This window comes from Dipteris shenzhenensis, chromosome 25, assembly GCF_047967505.1.
Source record: "Dipteris shenzhenensis isolate YYH24624 ecotype China chromosome 25, Dip_SZ_1.0, whole genome shotgun sequence".
Lineage (NCBI taxonomy): Eukaryota > Viridiplantae > Streptophyta > Polypodiopsida > Gleicheniales > Dipteridaceae > Dipteris > Dipteris shenzhenensis.
In genome coordinates, this window is record NC_141620.1 from 52,191,758 (window position 1) to 52,211,537 (window position 19,780).

The following is a 19,780-nucleotide window of genomic DNA, read 5'->3' on the forward strand; positions in this document are numbered from 1 at the left end:
TAAAGATTCAGAAAAGCCTACAGTCAATGACAGATACTACAAGCAACTCATCGGATCTCTTATATATCTGCCAATGTTATGCAGTAAGCTCACTAGCACAGTTTATTGCAAATCCAAAATAGTCTCATTGGAATGCAGCCAAAAGAGTCTTGAGATACATCAAAGGTACAAGACAGTTTGGGATAGAATATAGAGGAAGTCATCCACGGTTGCATGGGATACTGTGATAGTGACTATGCCGGAGATCATGAGACCAGGAGATTGACACATGATATACATTTTTCCTTGCTCAAGGTGCTATATCATGGTTGTCAAACAAACAATTGTTGGGGGTAAAGGCCCATTTATGCCTAGACCCCTATGACACCCTTATGTGTGTACATACTTGTACTTAGAGTTTGTATCTTTCTAATATAAAACATGAGGCGTTGTGGTGTGCACCTCACCATTCTCATTTTACACACCCACCATTGTGTGTTCTTGCTCTCTCTCTCTCACGCTCACTCCCTTCTAATCTCACATGTGGTATCAGAGCTTTGGCTCTGCGTGAGATTCTGGCCCCCGTTGATGCCCTGAATGTTCTCCGATGCTGCCCCGGTGTTTGGATACTTGTTTGCCGCTATTTTTCGCACTCCGTTGAGCTCTTTTCGCAGCCCCGATCTGCCTGAACTCTCTCTCGAAGTGATGGAACTGTTTTGGGCTTCCTTTCACGCGTGTGAGCTACCCCTCGGTGTTCTTGGAGTTGGCCAGCTCTATTTTGGTCTCTCCTCACCATTTCGGGTGGCTCTTTGCTCGTGGGAAGGCCCGAGTGCCTCTTTCTCATCGAACACTCTATTCTCTATTGTGCTCACCTTGAGTCTATTTTGCTCGAGGTATTTCTTTCTATGACTCCCTCTGTGACTATAGTCGGTCAGGGTGTCATGGTTCGCAGGTACATCGTCACTTTGGCAGTGGATTGTGTGGCCTTTGTGCTACATTTGGCTGTTAAAACAAAAGTTTTTTTTGCCTTTTGGATGTTTACATGCTTTTGGGACATTTGACATGCTGGAATTGGTGCCCGGAAATGCATTTGGAATGACATTGTAGTCACAAATCAAAGGGCTTTCTGGAAGTTTTACTTCAGAAGTGTTGGTGGAGTTTATGCTTGCTGGAATCTTCCCAAATCCCTCTATTTTTTGAGGTGAAATCAAAAGGCCTTTGGCCCACTTCGTTTCAGAACTGTGTAATTCAGTTGGGGGGAAGATATACAGCCTTGGAAGCTCAGTTGAGCTTGGAAAATTTGGGGAAAGTGCCAAAAATCAGGCCTGAACTGTAATTTTCTATTTTTTGACATTTTAGGTCAGGTTTGACCAAGTTTGACTGTCCAGAAATGGAAAAAATTAGACATGATCTGTTTATTACTGTTTTAAGACAGTTTTGGGACAGTTTTGACACTTATTTGTTGAGGAAAAGTGAAGAAAAACAGTAAAATACAGAGTTGGACAGAAATTCCAGCAAGGGGTTTTCTGGATGCAAAGTGGTCTTTGACAGATCACGTTAAGTGGGAGTGCTTCCGCTCAGGGAGTACTCTTTTGCGAAATTTTTTTTGCAAGAGTCTCCTTTCATCTAAAGCAATGGCTTCATCCTCCCAAGTTGAGACTTCTCAAGGCAGGAGCTACACCATTGAAAAGTTGGAGGGACAGGTGAACTTCAACTATTGGAAGGAGCAAATATATGGTGTGTTGGTCATTAAAAAGCTTATCAAGCCAATCAGGCTACAAGGCATTCAACCCGATGATATGGATGACGATGCATGGCTGGAACTTGATGATCTTGCCAAGTATACAATTTTGTTGTCCGTGTCAAAGAATCTCTACTTCAATGTGGTAGGTGAGACTACTGCGTGGAAAGTTTGGCAAAAGTTGAGCAGTCTTTATGCAAAGGAAAGTGCAAGCAGCAAGGTGTACTTGATGAAAAAGATCTTTGAAATGAAGATGAAAGAGGGTACACCAATGGGAACTCATCTCAATGAGTTCAACGGCCTTGTGAGCAAACTTATTGCTCAAAAGATGAACATTGATGAGGATATGAAGGCTGTTTTATTGCTTTGCACACTTCCCGAAAGTTGGGATACTTTCAGGACAGCAGTGAGTAATAGTGCTCCTGCTTTTATAGGCTTGTCATACACTGATGTGGAGAGTTCTCTTCTCACTGAGGAGATGAACCGCAGGAACAATCAAAGTGGCAAAGCCTCTAGTGCTTTGAATGCACGTGGGAGATCTCAATCAAGGGGAAGAGGCAACAATGATAAGTTAAGGAGCAAGTCCCGCTCAAAGAAAGATATGGAATGCTTTTATTGTGGCAAAAAGGGACACATTCAAAAGTTTTGCTTCAAATGGAAAGCAGACAAGAAGGCAGGCAAGGTAGAGAGCAAAGGTGAAGATGCAAAAGATGTAAAAGGCAAAGGCAAGAGTAGTGTGAAGATAGAAGAGCTTAATGCAGTGACAGATGGTGCCACTGTACCTTATGTTCTTGAACCTCATGTTCCTGAGGTTATATCATTCAATGATGTGCTTTTCGTGTCTGATGTGAATGCCCACTCACTCATTACAGATGATTTAGCAGACAAGCTAGATTGGATTGTTGACTCAGGCGCATCCTTTCATGTTACTCCTTATGAAGAGAGTTTTGTTACGTATTCCAATGGGGATTATGGATGTGTTTATTTGGGGGACAACCATGCTTGTCTGATCACTGGAATTGGTGATATTCAGCTTGCTTTTGCAGATGGTAATCACTTTATGCTCAAGAATGTCAGACATGTTCCTATGCTAAAAAAGAATTTGATAAGTACAGGGTAGCTTGATGATGCATATTTCTACACTACTTTTGGTGGGAAACAGTGGAAAATCAAGAAGGGTCAAATGGTATATGCCAAAGGACCAAAGATTGACACTTTGTATCATCTTATAGCTTCAGATGTCATTGGACATTCTCTTGTAAATGAAACCAAGCTGCCAAATATTTCACTGTGGCATGGCCGGTTGGGACACATGAGTGTCAAAGGAATGGAAACCTTGGCCCGTTTTGGTTACTTGCCTTTGTATAAGTTTGCTGATTTGTCTCAGTGTGATCATTGCATTTATGGACGGCAAACTCAGAAGCCACATTCCAAGCATTTGTCACTTAGGAGTTCTCCAATGGATCTTATTCATACTGATGTGTGTGAAATGCCTCAGTTATCTTTGGGGGGAGCTCGTTATATCGTGACTTTTATTGATGATGCCACTCGTAAGGTGTGGGCATATCCTATTCGCTTCAAGAGTGAAGTTCTTGGCATTTTTCAGAGGTTTCTTGCTATGGTTGAAAATCAGACCGGCAAGAAACTCAAGTGTTTACGCTCCGATAATGGTGGGGAATACATGTCAAAGGCTTTTCAAGAGTTTTGTGACAGTAAGGGTATCAAAAGGGAGTTACCTCCTCCCCATAATCCCAACCAAAATGGTGTTGCAGAGTGTATGAATCGAACCATTCAAGAGAAGGTTCGAAGTATGTTGTCACATGCTGCGTTACCCTATGTGTTTTGGGCTGAAGCTCTGCAAATAGCTGTTCACTTGATTAATAGGTCACCAAATAGGATAGTGGGACTCAAAGTGCCTAAAGAATTATGGATGGGAAAGCCTCCCTCATATAAGCACTTGAGAGTGTTTGGTTGTGTTGCATTTGTGCACATACGCAGGGAAGATAGGACCAAACTTGAGCCCACGTCTCGCAGATGCATCTTTTTGGGCTATGGTGATAGTGGTGAATGGGGTTATAGATTGTGGGATCCCGAAGCTAAAAAGCTTATACGCAGTAATGATGTCATTTTTCATGAAACATGCATGTATAAAACAGCCCAAAGACTCAGGAAGTCAGAAGGTTATTGATGAAGATGATGTGCATCATAGATAGCAAAATCCAAGGGCTGTATAGCAGCAAATATAGCCCCAAGAATAGCCCCCAAATGCTGCAAAAGAGGCTCATGTTGAACCTCAAGAGGTAGCAGAAGTGTTGCCTCAAATTCAGCCACAAAATATTGAGCAACAGAACATGGAAATATAGCAGGAAGAGGTGGTACAGCCACCTATTTTTCAACAAGAGCAGGTTGTACAGCCAGCTCCAGGTGCTCCATGGATCAGAAGGTCTACCCGACAAACTCGTCCTCCAGACAGGTTTGTTCCTGGGGTTGACTTTGTATTGCTTACAGATTGTGGAGAGCCCTCATGCTTTAAGGAGGCTATGCAAAGGGATGATCATTTGAAGTGGGAGAGAGCCATGCAATCTGAAATGGCCTCTTTAAAAAAGAATGCAACATGGAACTTGGTGCCTCTGCCTGCAGGGAAGAAGGTATTGCCATGCAAATGGGTTTACAAGCTTAAGGTAGGACCTGCAGACTCCTCACCCAAGTATAAGGCACGGTTGGTTGCAAAGGGTTTCAAGCAAGAGAAGGGGATTGATTTTCATGAGATCTTCTCACCTGTGGTCAAAATGACTACATTGAGGACTGTTCTTGCTTTGGTTGCACATGATGATATGGAATTATTCCAGATGGACGTGAAGACAGCTTTTCTTCACGGGGATCTCCATGAGGAGATTTATATGCAGCAGCGAGAGGGTTTTGCAGTCAAAGGGAAAGAGGGTCTTGTCTGTAAGCTCCAGAAGAGTCTCTATGGCTTGAAGCAGGCACCCAAGGAATGGTATCATAAGTTTGATGCTTTCATGAACTCTTAAGGGTACAAAAGAAGTAAGGAGGATCACTGCCTATACACTAAGAAGGCTTCAGATGGGAGTCTTCTCATCCTCATTTTGTATGTGGATGACATGCTTATTGCAGGGAGTTGCACTCAGGAATTGGTTGCACTCAAGAAGGAGCTGCATAAGACTTTTGAGATGACAGATCTTGGTAATGCCAATCATATACTTGGCATGCATATTCTTAGGGACAGGGGTAAGAGAACTCTCTACTTGTCTCAGAAAGAATACATTGGGAAAGTGTTAAAACGTTTCCTCATGGATGAGGGGAAGAGTCTCTCTACTCCTTTACCTCCATATGTGAAACTTTCACAGGATGACAGCCCTAAGTCAGCTGACGAGCGGGCTGCCATGGCCAAGATCCCTTATGCCTCAGCAGTTGGTAGTCTTATGTATGCTATGGTTGCTACACGTCCAGATATTGCATTTGCAGTGGGAGTTGTTAGTAGGTTTATGGCCAACCCTAGCAAAAGGCATTGGAATGCAGTGAAGGGTGTAATGAGGTACTTGAAGGGTACTCAAGATGTGTGCATATGCTATGGCAAGTCAGATGCATCTATCCAAGGATTTGTGGATGCAGACTATGTAGGTTGTGCAGATAGCAGGCGGTCTACCACAGGTTATGTTTTTACTTTCATTGGTGGTGCAATCTCGTGGATTTCTTGTATGCAGAAATGCATTGCTTTGTCTACCACTGAGGCAGAATATGTTGCAGCCGGTGAGGCATGCAAGGAGGCTTTATGGCTTTCTCATCTAGTGGGAGCTTTGGGTATTTCAGGAGGGATTCCAGTGTTGCACTGTGACAGTCAAAGTGCTATCATGTTGGCTAGGAACCTTGTGTTTCATGCCAAGACTAAGCACATTGATGTGAAATATCATTTTATCCGTGAGGTGCTTGATGGTAAGCTACTTGAGCTTATCAAAGTGCACACAGATGATAACTCTACAGACGTTTTGACAAAGAGTCTGCCCTCAGAGAAGCATGCACATTGTATCAAACTCGTGGGTGTCAGATAGGCCATTTGTCTTTTCTTTTGGCCTGTACATTATTGTATTTTATACATCACTTTTAGGCACATTGGCCTTTAAGTGGGAGATTGTTGGGGGTAAAGGCCCATTTATGCCTGGACCCCTATGACACCCTTATGTGTGTACATACTTGTACTTAGAGTTTGTACCTTTCTAATATAAAACATGAGGTGTTGTGGTGTGCACCTCACCATTCTCATTTTACACACCCACCATTTTGTGTTCTTGCTCTCTCTCTCTCACGCTCACTCCCTTCTAATCTCACAACAACCAACTATTTCTTTGTCTTCGACTGAAGCAGAATATAGAGCACTCACTACAGGTGCATGTGAGGCTATATGGCTCAGAAGACTATTGTCAGAAACATATTACTTTGATGAGTTACTGTGATAATCAATCGGCTCAAGCATTGGCCAAGAATCCAGTATATCACTCCAGGACAAAGCACATTGATGTCAGAGAGCACTTTATCAGAGAAAGAGTGTGACTTGGTGACATCACACTGCAGCATTGTGATAACAAAGAGAATATTGCAGAGATCTTTACCAAACCACTCATAAAGAGCTATTCAAGAAACACCGACTAGCTCTTGGTTTGACACAGAGGAAGGACATTCCCATTAAAGGGGTGTGATGGAATGTAATGCTCAGTCCTTCTTTGATTCCCCACAATCATCATCTTGATGGAAGGCCTACTTCATGATGTTGGTCTTGAGGGAAGGTGTTGAGAGTTCACGCTCAACATCATGTGATCACGTGTGCATAGCACCATCATGTGATCATATGTGCACTAACCTTATAGAGTGCTATAAAGGAAAGGGTTAGATCCCCTAACCCTAACCCTAAATGGGTTTGTATATATTCTATTTTTTCAACTAAATCTAGTGTAGAGTTAGTCATTTGTGGTGTGCTCTCTAGTTGTGCCCTCTCTCCTCATCTCCACTCTTCTCCTCTCCCCTCTTCATATTTTGTCATCCTATTCCTCTCCTTTGTCCTGTTGCTCATCTTCCTCCAGGTATCCCTTCCCTTTCTTGGCTTGTTATTGTTCATCTAGTCCACTTGCTCCTAAAGTCCCTGCCTGGCCATAGCACTCTCCTTGACATTAATCTGTGTCAAATAATACATAGGTGGGGGCCGATCTTGCAATGAGTTTGCCCCTTGCTATAGCTTAGAGTTGGTTCTCAAAGGCGTTTTCAAAAATTGTAAACCAAGCCACATGGAGCTGATCCTCTACTACTGGAATGACTCAGGCTACATTCTGGTAAGGCACATACCCCATGCTTTTATTGAGTCCAATGAACTCAGACAAAAATTGGTAGGTTATCTCGTCAACCCTTCGTTCACTTGGGATCAAATCACTGCTTCATTCGGAATGTCCTTTGTAGAAGCTCTGAAGTAATCTTGACATATGTGTCATTAATGATGAGGCTATGATCAATCTCATCATATGAATCCAGGATCTCCTCAGCCATCTCTTCATCGTAAACATCCTTCCATGGCAATTGAGAAAACCTGAGAATTCCAATTTGCCACAAGAATACCAGTAAGAATATAATCAAAGAAGTATTTAATGGGGTGTGGAGGAGAAATGTGAGGGCTGCACTTCTTCTTCTGACGGGTTTGACGATCCGCCTTCACAAAAAGATGACAAGGCTAGACACGGAGAGACAAGGTTGTGAGGGAAGATGCAAGTGAGTGATAGATTGGCTTGATGATGAAAAAAATCTCAAAGAGATGAATGGAGGTGGAAAAACGAGAGTACAGAGTATCTGACAGGTAGTTTTTGAAGATGATGAAGATGATAACGATTGCCTATACTAAATTTGCAATTGGTATCAATTTTGATCAGTGGGAGTTTCTGATCCCCTGTAGTCATTCAGAATCTACGACTGCAGTGCCCATCAAATCAGTAGTTGCATGGGGGTTACTTTAGCATGATGTCTCAGGATTAGTAAGCCCTAAACATTAATCATTCCATGCAGTGGCACACGATGCACTTGGTCCACCATAATGAAATAGCTAGATGGCATGCTAGCTTGCAAAAAATTCACCAAGGCATTATCAACTGAGTGATTTACTTCCAAGTTCCTTGTGTATGAAGAACTTGCTATTTGGTATGGCTTAAGTTTACTTACATTGTACAAGTCAGAAAGCACATTACCTTCCAGATCTGTGAGTTGCACTGTACAATTGTCATAAACTTCCACTAACCGCCGATAGGGTCCATTCCATCCTAGCTTAAAATTGGTTTTGAAAGGCCGCAACCTAGCAGTATAGAGTAATATGAGCATACCCTTCTTCAAATGCATAGGTATAATATGTTGATCATGCTAGGCTTTCCTTATATGCCGTATCACCATCCATGACCAGGCAACTTGGAGACATATCTCATCCATGGGGCTTTGTTGATCTAATCATCTCTCGATTGCTTATGTCTCACCCAAATTATGCTATTGGGAACCGCAAATTCTAAGGGAACAACTGCTTTAGGCCAAAAGCCATATTAAAAGGTGTGAGGTTGGTAGTTACCTTGTAAGCCATTCTGTAAGCCCACAAAGCAAAGTATAACTTGATGTCCCATTCACCTTTAGCATATTGTATTGTATTTGTGAGGATGAGCTTCAATGTTTTGTTAATTTACTCAGCTTCACGATTACCACAAGCATAAAAGTAGTGGAAACTGTGTGTAATTTTGAATTCCTTTTCAAGTACTTGCATCACATCATTGAGAAAATGTGCACCCTAGTCACTGACAAACTGGAGAGGACATCCATACCGGCATATAATATATGTATAGACAATTTAATTATGCTATGATCTGGAGTGCCTTTGCTTCTACCCACTTCGTAGAATATTTAGTTGCAATGACTATAAACTTGTGTTTAGTGAACTTTGCAGGTTTAAAGGGTCCAACAAAATCCAAACCCCAATGTTGAAAGGCTTCCTAGGGCCTGGTGGGTTGCAAAGCATATATTGTTTGGCCAATAGCTATCCAGTGTGTTGACAGAGAGAACTTTTTGTTATATATATATATATATATATGTATGTATGTATGTATGTATGTATGTATGTATATAAATGTATATGTATATATGTATGTATATACATGTATATATATATATTATGTATATATATACGATTTGATATCTATTATAAAAGTTTCCAAAAAACAACTCAAAAAATGCAAAATTTTTCAAAGAAAAAAAAATCACAATTTTTTCAAACATGTAACTTGAGCCCCCCACTCCCAAACATGTGGCGTGAGCCACATGTGCCCCCCCCCTCCCCCCCAACATATGGCTTGAGCCACATGTGCCCCCCCCTCCAAACATGTGGCATGAGCCACATGTGCTCCCCCCCCCCCCCAACATATGGCTTAAGCCACATGTACCCCCCCCCCCCCACATGTGGCGTGAGCCATATGTCTGCCCCACCCCTTCCCCCCCCCCCAAACATGTCGCATAAGCCACATGTGTGCCCCCCCCAACATGTGGCATGAGCCACATGTCCCCCCCCCCCTCCAAAACAAAACATATGGCTTGAGCCTCATGTGCCCCCCCCCCCCCCCCCAACATATGGCTTGAGCCATATGTGCCCCCCCTACTCCAAACATATGGCTTGAGCCACATGTGCCCCCTACCCCCCCCCAACATGTGGCATGAGCCACATGTTCCCCCCCCCTTCCCAAAATATGGCTTGAGCCACATGTGCCCCACCTCCCAACATGTGGCGTGAGCCACATGTGCTCCCCCCCCCTCCCAACATATGGCTTAAGCCACATGTACCCCCCCCCCCCCCCAACATGTGGTGTGAGCCATATGTCCGCCCCGCCCTTTCCCCCCCACAAACATATGGCTTGAGCCACATGTGTCCCCCCCCCCCAACATACGGCTTGAGCCACATGTCCCCCCCCCCCCCCCCCCCAAACATGTCGCATAAGTCGCATGTGCCTCCCCCCCCATGTGGCGTGAGCCACATGCCCCCCCCCCCCCCCCCCTCAAAAACAGAACATATGGCTTGAGCCTCATGTGCCCCCCCTCCCCAACATATGGCTTGAGCCATATGTGCCCCCCCCCCCCTCTCCCCCAAACATATGGCTTGAGCCACATGTGCCCCCCCCCCCAACATGTGGTGTGAGCCACATGTCCCCCCCCCCCCCCCCCCAACACATGGCTTTAGCCACATGTGCCCCCCCCCCACCCCCCCTCCCCTCCTCCCCAAACATGTGGCATGAGCCACATGTGCCCCACTCCCAACATATGGCTTGAGCCATATGTGCCACCCCCCCTCCCCTCCTCCCCAAACATGTGGCATGAGCCACATGTGCCCCACCCCCAACATATGGCTTGAGCCATATGTGCCCCCCCCCCCCCCCCCACCCCTAACATATGGCTTGAGCCATATGTGCCCCCCCCCCGCCGCTAAAAAAAAAAAGATATAGATTTCAAAAAAAAACATGTGACTTGATGATATAGATTTAAAAAAAAATTCAAAAAATTTCCCGCCATTCCCCACTTCCCTAATTTGAAATTTGAAGAAATTTCCCGCCATCCCTCTCTTTCCTATTTTGAAATCTATGGCGGGATAGAGGAGAGGGGAGGGGAGTGAAGTAGAAATTCCAAAAAATTCCTGCCATCCCTCTCCTTGACATTTCAAAAAATTCCCCGCCATCCCTCTCCATGATTCCCCTCCCCTCTCTCCTCTATCCTCCCTTGCCTCCTCTCTCTCACTTCGCCCCTCCCCTCTCCCAACCCCTCCTCTCTTCCTCTCCTCCCCTACTCTCTCATGTTGCTCATCTATCCCCTCCTCTCTCTCACGTCGTCCACCTCTCCCCTCCTCTCTCTCCCATTGCTCAACTCTCCCCTCCTTTCTTTCACGTTGCCCTTCCCCTCTCCCCTATTCTCTCTCATGCATTTGTCCCCTCTCCCCTCCCCTCCTCTCTCTCTCTCTCTCTCTCTCTCTCTCTCTATCTCTATCTCTGTGTCTCGCTCGCTCATTGCCTCTCCTCCCCTCCCTCCCCCCCCTCTCTCTCTCTCTCTCTCTCATGTCGGCTCTCCCCTCCCCTCCTCTTTCTCATGTCGCTCAGCTCTCCCCTCCCCTCCTCTCCCTTTCCCTCCTCCTCTCACCACATGCGATGTGGGTAAAAGGGAGAGGGAGGGAGTGAGGGAGGAGCAAGGAGATGGTGAAGGGGGAAAAGGGGGGGGGTTAAGAAATAAGGGGGAGAGGGAGTGAGGGGGGAGTATGGAAAGGGAGAGCAGGGAGCAGAGACTAGGAAAGAGGGAAGGTGAGGGAGTGGGGAGTTGGGAGAGGGGGGAGTGTGTGTGTGGGGAGGGGGGGTAATGGAGAGAGAGAGAGAGAGAGAGAGAAGCCCCCCCCTTCCCACCAACATATGGGCATGCCATATAATGGTGGGAAGGGGGGGGCTTCTCTCTCTCTCTCTCTCTCTCTCTCTTTCTCTCTCTCTCTCTCCATTACCCCCCCTCCCCACACACACACTCCATATGTTGGTGGGAAGGGGGTGGGGGTGGGGGGGAACATATGGCGTGCGCCATATGTTGGTGAGAAGGGGGAGGGGGGGCTGAGAGAGAGAGAGAGAGAGAGAGAGAGAGAGAGAGAGAGAGAGAGAGAGAGGAGGGGGGTTGAAGTGGGGAGAGAGAGAGAGAAGGGGGGGTTGAAAAGAGAGAGAGAGAGAGAGAGAGAGAGAGAGAGAGAGAGAGAGAGAGAGAGAGAGAGAGAGAGACCCTTTAATTTCCCCATCCTCACCCTCCCTCTCCCTCTTCATCTCCCTCTCCATACTCCCCCGTCACTCCCTCCCTCTTCTTACTTCCTCCTCCCTCAATTTCCCTCTGCCCTCCTCTTCGCTCCCCCCTCTCCCTCTCCTACTCCCTCCCCCTCTCCCTCTCCCAACTCCCCCCTTACTTCCTCCCTCTTCCCCTTTTTATATGCACATGTGTTGGCTGCTCTCCCCTACTCTCTAATTTTTATTTTTATTTCATATTTCTAATTTTTAATTAAATCTATACCCAAAAGTGAGAGTTTTCAAACCATGTCCCATTTTGATTTTTTTTTTCAAATTACTAGCATAAAATTAGGTTTTCTCAAAAAAGTTCCTAGATTTGAAATTTTTTGCTTTTTCTCCCCCAAAACATATTTTCACATTTGTTTTTTTTTTCATTTTATACCTCAAAATGGGGGTTTTTTAGAACAATTGCTCACATTTTGATTTTTTAAAGAAATTAACAACATAAAATGGGGGTTTCTCAAAAAAATGCTTGTAGAATTTGCTTTTTTTTCTAATGTTATGCCATTAAATTAGGGTTTAGGGTTAGGATTGAGGGTTTAGGATTTAACATTTAGGGTTTAAGGTTTAAGGTTTAAGGTTTAAGATTTAGGGTTTAGGGTTTAGGGTTTAGGTAAGAAAAGAAGAAAATATGCATGTCTAACCATGAAAATGATATCCAAAGGATATGATGATTTGCACAGGCCTTAATCTTACTTAGATTAAGGCTTGTCTAAAGTATTGTGCCCATCAGAGATGGGTCCATAGGCTAGAAGTACAAATGCATATTTTTTAACACTCATGCATGATTCATGGTAAGAAACTAGGAAATATGCATGTTCAATCATGCAAAATTTTTTTGGATACTTTGTAGAGCCCTGAATCTCACTTACATTAATGCTTGTGCAAAGTATCAAGCCCATTAGAGATACACACATAAGCTAGAAGCCTAGTCATGCATATTTTGTTTTGTTTCCTATTTTTAGGGATGGTTGCTTGTCAAGTAAATTATTTTAGAAGCAATTAAATTCTACTTTCCATTTCCATTGCTAACCTTTGTTTCTTTGAATGCAAGATTTCAATCTACAGGAGGGTTCAAGTGTGCATCAATGGGCTATTAGGTTTCCAATTGTGCATCAACGGTTTGTGACAAAGTAGACTAATGGCTCTAGAAGAGATTTAGAGGCATAAGAGAAGATATCTTATACATCATTTTCAAAAAAAGATGTATCTTTACACCACCTCTATGTTGATAGCAACAACTCTTGGATTATCATATACATGTTATCTTATTTAATTAATAAATAATAATAAATTAATTAGTAAATGATTAAGAAATAATTTGATAAATAATTAAGGAGGTATTTAGCAATTAAATTATATAACAACTAGTTTGACAATTAATAAACTAATAACAATTCATTATATTTTTAAAGAGAAGTTAATTAGTAAATATTGTTAATTAGAAAATTAATAAATAATTAATTACAAAACTAATGAGAAGATAAAATTGATTGGAAATTATGCTTTTCTCTTTGAGCTTATGTACTTTGTGATTTTTGGTTGTACGTTAGTAATAACCCTCAATATTTTACCTTCCCTTGTTTCCATCATAACTTTCACTAAAAATTTGAGAATATAGTCATGTTTGTTGTCAAATTGATTGGAAAAGGGACAATGAGTTAATTTATGACACAAATGTGCAAAATACTATACTAAAAAGGAAATTTTCTTCCCCTCACATTCTCTTCCCTATGTACTATACTCTTGTTTTGTAGGCCATAGTTGTGTGCAAGTGAATATATGTAGTGCTCTAAAAATACCCATTTTTTTGTGTACTAAATGAATATGATGTGGAGGTGACCTATTTGGAAAAAAAGTCCAAAATAAGAGAAAAAGTCCAAAATAAGAGAAAAAGTCCAAGAATTTTGAATACAATGTTAGTCACACTATGGAGCCAAGGAAGCCTACTTCAAGAACTCAAGGCATGGTGGTGGTGTCACTCGTAGCAATGCATTGCATGAGATGTTCGACTAGTTTTTTAGATGTTTACTAGGTAGGAATTTGAAGTCTGAAAAGGAAAAGGCATCAGAACTTGCAAAAGCAGTTCAAATTGTATCAAAGAATAGAAGGCATAGTGCTTGCAACCAATGTGATAGACCCACAAGATGCCGCCTCCATCCTTCCTCCTCTAGCTCCACCACCTCCATGGCATCTATGCACACGATCTATTCGGGTATCGTGGTACCTCATCAAACTCTCATGAGCCCTCCCCCAACTCTCGTAAGCCCTCCCCAAACTCTCGTGAGCCCTCCCCCAACTCTCGTGTGCCCTCCCCCGATTCTCATAAGCCCTACCCTGACTCTCATGAGCCTTCTCCTTCGTAGTCTCATGAGCCCTCCCCCAAGTCCCGTGAGCGCTCTCACAAGTCTCGTGAGTCCACTCCCTAGTCTCGCGAGCCTTCTCCTCCTCCCAAGTCTTGTGAGCCCACTCCCCAGTCTCATGAGCCCATTCCCTAGTCTATGACCCCACTCCCAAGTCCCAAGAGCATGAGCCTTCTCCCAAGTCCCAAGAGCAATCTTTTTTAATAAAATATATCTACATTTTGTACACTATCGGATTGTTGTGAATTCTCCATGTTTATGTGACTAAAGCTACTGTTCATTTTAATGTAACTTTTGAACTCTACCAAATCTTGGAGGAATTTCACCATGGCACAGAAGGCAAAAGTGTCAGGATGTCGTGAGAAGCTTAGAATGCCCTAAACCTACCACGGCACGAATTTGGGCATTTTGGACTTGCCAAAACGCCCAAATTTGCGCCGTGGCAGGTTTAGAGAATTCTGGGCCCTTTGCGACGTCTCGGACACTTTTGCCTTCTTCGCCAATGTGAAATTCCTCCAGGATTTTTTATAAATTTCTCTTTGTTTTAGCTATAATGTTACTTAGTCATGTGTTGCCTTAGTTGTGAGTTTGTTGAGTTAGTCTATCGAGGGCCTATAATGGCTATTATCAAAACGGTCTTGTATGCTGATGTCGTCATCTACTTGCCCTTCCAGTAGTTGTCATAGTCCGTTTCCTTACATGTTGCTTATAGTTGGGGTGGTGTTCTATTTGTAGGTCATAAGTATGCCTTTGACACTATGATCTCCTTACTGTCTTAGTTATTGCAAATTAGAAGTTGATGCGGGCTATTGCATGTCACATAACTATAGGTTTGCATCTGCCTCGAGTTATCTCTTGACTTTGTTTGCTTGCATTTGTCATAGAAGTAGATGTAGAGTAGTTGCTAAAGTTTTGGAATGCCTTGGAGGAGAAGAGGCAAGGCAAAAAGTGACTCAACCTTATAGAACCCTCTCTCTCTTTCTTTACAAAAAAAGAACAACTCATATTCTTAGACTAGAAAACCATATAGAACTCTCAAAGTCATTTGAAAAACCTAATAGAAATGGCAAAGAACACTCAAAAGAGGATATCATGAGATCTAAGAAGCAGATTCCTGAGCTTTCTACATGAATTTAATGGAGAGGGGATGGAGCTCTAAAGGTGTAAATTTGAAGATGCCTCAAGGGGAGGGCCTCTACCTTGATGGAGTGGACAACAAGTTAGTGCCGTTTATAAGAGAAAATACTATCATGCTAGCAACCTTCACAACAATTGACCCTCTAACTCAACCACCACTAAAGTAGATAATAACCACATTGCTTGATTAGACATCCAAAACCTCATTCACTATTAAGTAAAATCCACAACTTTGATGTAGGTACCAACTTGGGTCCTTTGGAGACCCTAGGAAGAGCAAATAACAAAGGGATTAATCTAGAAAGAAAACTAAAGTTTTTAAAGGACTCAAACATAATACCTATGTAAAATAAGGGTACGATGGGCATTTGAATCTACCAGTCATTTTTTGGGTATAGTCGATGGTTGTTCAATACATATTAGCATTATAACTTGATTTGTTTGCAACCTTTGTGCTAACAGATTTGCTATTGATTGGAATATATGATTGTTTTGGATTGTACTTTTGATTGACCATCGATGATATGATCAGGAGTATAAGACCTAAGACGAGTTAGGCATGCAATTGAGGGAGGACTAGATATTCTTTTACTTCTTTAATGAAAACAATTGGTGCTTTAAGTAGGCACATGAAGCAGGCATGGTGAAAGACCAACCCAAGTGCTACATGGTATATAGACATGAAGGCCAAATGGGTCTTCGAAATATTGTTGTGGTAGAAGAGGCTCTAATTGTTGAAAAAGAAACAAAGAATGCTCCGATAGACCAAGTGCTTCATGATAGATTTGAACTTTATTGGCAAGGGACCTAGCAACATCATCTACAAAAGAATATGTCTACCCAAATAAAGATGCTCATGTCTATTTATACCACTCTTGTAAGTGATCACAGAATTCCCACTATATCTCATGAGGATTGCCACCTATGGACTAATGTGGACCAAAGAAAACAAGGAGACACAAAGCCTTACGAGCAATGTCGGGAGGTAGCAAGCTAAGGGTGTCTACTTCTGGACCACTTGCGGGGGAGTGTGACACCCCCTTGAGTGAAAATACAAAGGTTTTGCTTTGGTGTGAAATACCTCGATCGAGGTATCGTCTCCAATGAAATTGGCACACGAGGACAACTGAACCAAGCAAATACCTCGATCAAGGTCTTCCATTTTAATCCACCGAACCAGCCTATACCACGATTAAGGTATCGTGGCAAGACACCTATACCTCGATCGAGGTATCGTGGATAGATGACATGGGTCATGTCGAATATCACAATCGAGGTATGTGGCATCTGACAGGGCAACTGACATCCCTCAATCGAGGTACCGTGGCAAGTCCACATACCTCGATCGTGGTATGCTCGAATGATGACATGGCCGCATGTCCAATACCATGATCGAGGTATGTGGCATCCGATATGTTATTCAGCGTACTGTGCTGGCAGCTAACATACCTCGATCGAGGTATCGTGGCATGTCCATACCTCGATCGTGGTATGCTGGGCCGATGGGTATGTGGCATGTCAAATACCACGATTGAGGTATGTCTGTCGCATGTGATATACCACGAACGAGGTATGTGGGCTATGCTGGACCGATGATGTATGTGGCATGTCAAATACCACGATCGAGGTATGTGGCATTGGCATACCTTGATCATGATATTGAAACCCTAAATTTTCGTATATAAAGAGAGGGACCCCCTCATTCTTCAAACCTCGATCGAGCTCCTCCTCATCGAAATCGATAGAATTGCTGGAGCGATGGAGAAGGACCGACGGAGATCAACGGAGAATGGCGAAGCGACGGAGATGGATGGAGCGGGAGATTCCAGGTAAGGTTTTTAAAGTGTAGCATTTTTTTTTTTGCAAAAGTTTATTTAAATTTTAGTTTATAGGAATATCTAATTTAATTTTAAATTTTAAAATGCATTTTAAAGTTTTTTTAAATAATTTTTTTAATTACTTAAGTTTTTATTTAAATGTCAAAACGCATATATTTTGTTTGTTAAAATCATCTATTAAAAAAAAGAGAGATTAAAGTAGTTTTTATGTTATTTTTTAAATTAGTGAAGTTTTTAATTAGATATAAAAACGTTTGAATTTTGTTTTTAGAAATCATCTATAAAAAAAAAGAAAACAAGAGTTTAAAGTAGTTTTTATCTTATTTTTGCAGTTAGTGAAATTTTAAATTAAATGTCAAAACGTATATATTTTGTATTTTAAAATAATCTTTAAACAAAAAAAAGGGATTAAAGTAGTTTTTATGTTATTTTTTAAATTAGTGAATTTTTTATTTAAATATAAAAACGTTTTAATTTTGTTTTTAAAAATAAACTTAAAAAAAAAGAAAACAAGAGTTGAAAGTAGTTTTTATATTATTTTTAAAATTAGTGAAGTTTTTATTTAAAATGTAAAAACGTATATATTTTGTTTTTTAAAATCATCTATTAAAAAAAAAGAGATTAAAGTAGTTTTTAGGTTATTTTTCAAATTAGTGAATTTTTTATTTAAATAAAAAATATTTAAACTTTATTTTTAAAAATCATCTTAAAAAAAAAAAGAAAATAAGAGTTTAAAGTAGCTTTTATATTATTTAAGTTAGTGAAGTTTTTATTTACATGTCAAAATATATATATTTTGTTTTTTTAAATCATCTATTAAAAAAAAAAGAGATTAACTTTAGTAGTTTTTATGTTATTTTTTAAATTAGTGAAGTTTTTAATTAAATATAAAAATGTTTAAATTTTGTTTTTAGAAATCATCTATGAGTTTAAAGTAGCTTTTATATTATTTTTTAAGTTAGTGAAGTTTTTATTTAAATGTCAAAATGTATATGTTTTGTTTATTAAAATCATCTATTTCGTTTATTTTAAAAAAGAGATTAAAGTACTTTTTATATTATTTTTCAAATTAGGGAAGTGTAGCATCTTTAACACAAAGTTTGAAATTTCTTTGAAAATGAAATAAGACCAAGGATTTACATCTAAATCCCTTTTTCAATAACATCGTTAAATAACTATTGTGTGTGCATCTTCCATTGAAGAGTAGAGCAACTTAGAGCATGTAGGGAGTGCATGTGTTGCATTTGCAACATAGCACTGTTGTAGGCATAGCCACACATTTGGCCCATCTACCGTTAGGTGCATAGGATGATCCCAACGACATCCTACCTCATCAAGGAGTACGTGACTAAGTGTAATCAATCAAACAAATAGGATGATTTAAACAACACATTCGCCTACACATCATTTTCAAATCATATGGTATGACAGGTTGCAGCAAGGAGAGGGTAGATCATGTGGCTAGCAATCTCTTTAGGTGGCACGTGAAACTATAGAAATAGGGAACTAGGGAAGGTTGTAGATCTATGTATGGATATAGTTACATAGACGAATACAAAGACTTATGTGATTCCATGAAACCTTGTCATGAGCTTTTGCAAAAATTCAATCAAATTTGGCTAGCTAAAAGTTTTCATTACCCAAATAGATTATTAAGTCCCATTGAATAGAATATTAATTTTCATTACTCAAATAGAATTTTAATTTCCACGTGTTTTTTTGTGCATGCGCCAGCCAGCACGCAGGTTCTGGCACCACTGTTCATATGTAGATAGAGATTTTGAGAGCTGAGATGAGGGCACTATAGGATGCTGGCGCACCCCCTCACCTGGTTGTGAGTCTCAATTCAGTCATTGATGCTCTAGGTTGATTAGACATAGTTGAGGACATTTTGGATACCTTTCAGGCACAGGCTGAGGCAGAGATCGGTGGTCATGGCTTGGATTGGAGAGCCATTCAAGAGTTGTTTGAGCGTGAGTCACCTCACAGGCAGGCCTTAGAGGATATGTTTTGGGATGGTCACATTGAGGCGATGTGACCATGATCAGGGCAGCCCTTTTATGTTTTATGTTGTAGGCACCCCGTCATAGCAGTGCACATTTATCCAAGATATCTCGATGCGAATGGTGGTCGATTGCCTCACAACCGTCAGATAGCCAAGTCATTTGCCATGCAACTATATGCTGAGTTTGTGCTTGGTCATCAGGTAGACTACCTTAGTACCCATCCACGATCAGAAGTGGGACATGGTAGGATGGGGTGTCAGGAGCGTCAGATTACAGGTGTTCGGTGTCGACGCGAGGCACCAGAGCTACACACTATCCTTGCACCGGCATTGTGAGCTGTTGGAGGATGGATTAGGGGGGATGTTCATTCAGTGGCCTCATCCTTGCACGACATGGTCTCTGCCCTATCGAGATCACTTTCGATTCCACCTCCCCCACCTCCCACATCTATGGAGCCTCCCACATCTACACGACCTCCCACCTCTACACTGCCTCAGCATGAGTTGGATACTCGAGACGCATGGATTGCAAAGTTGGAGGCATTGTTGGCTGAGTCTAGGGTCGAGGTTAGTTATTCTGATTATTTTAGTTTATTTTTTTGTTGCATGTTTTGAATTGAAGTTTTTTGGTTCATTCTCACCATATACGTGACATGTTTGCTTGGTAGGCACATCTATTACGATAGGATATGGAGTCTCGTGTACGATAGTTGGAGGTAGATTTGGAGGAGCAGAGGATTCGGACACGCATAGCCTACCATCGAGCGGAGCACTATATTTTGCAGTTGAGACATATTAGTCATGATACATCTCGCCATAGAATCCACCCCAGTGTG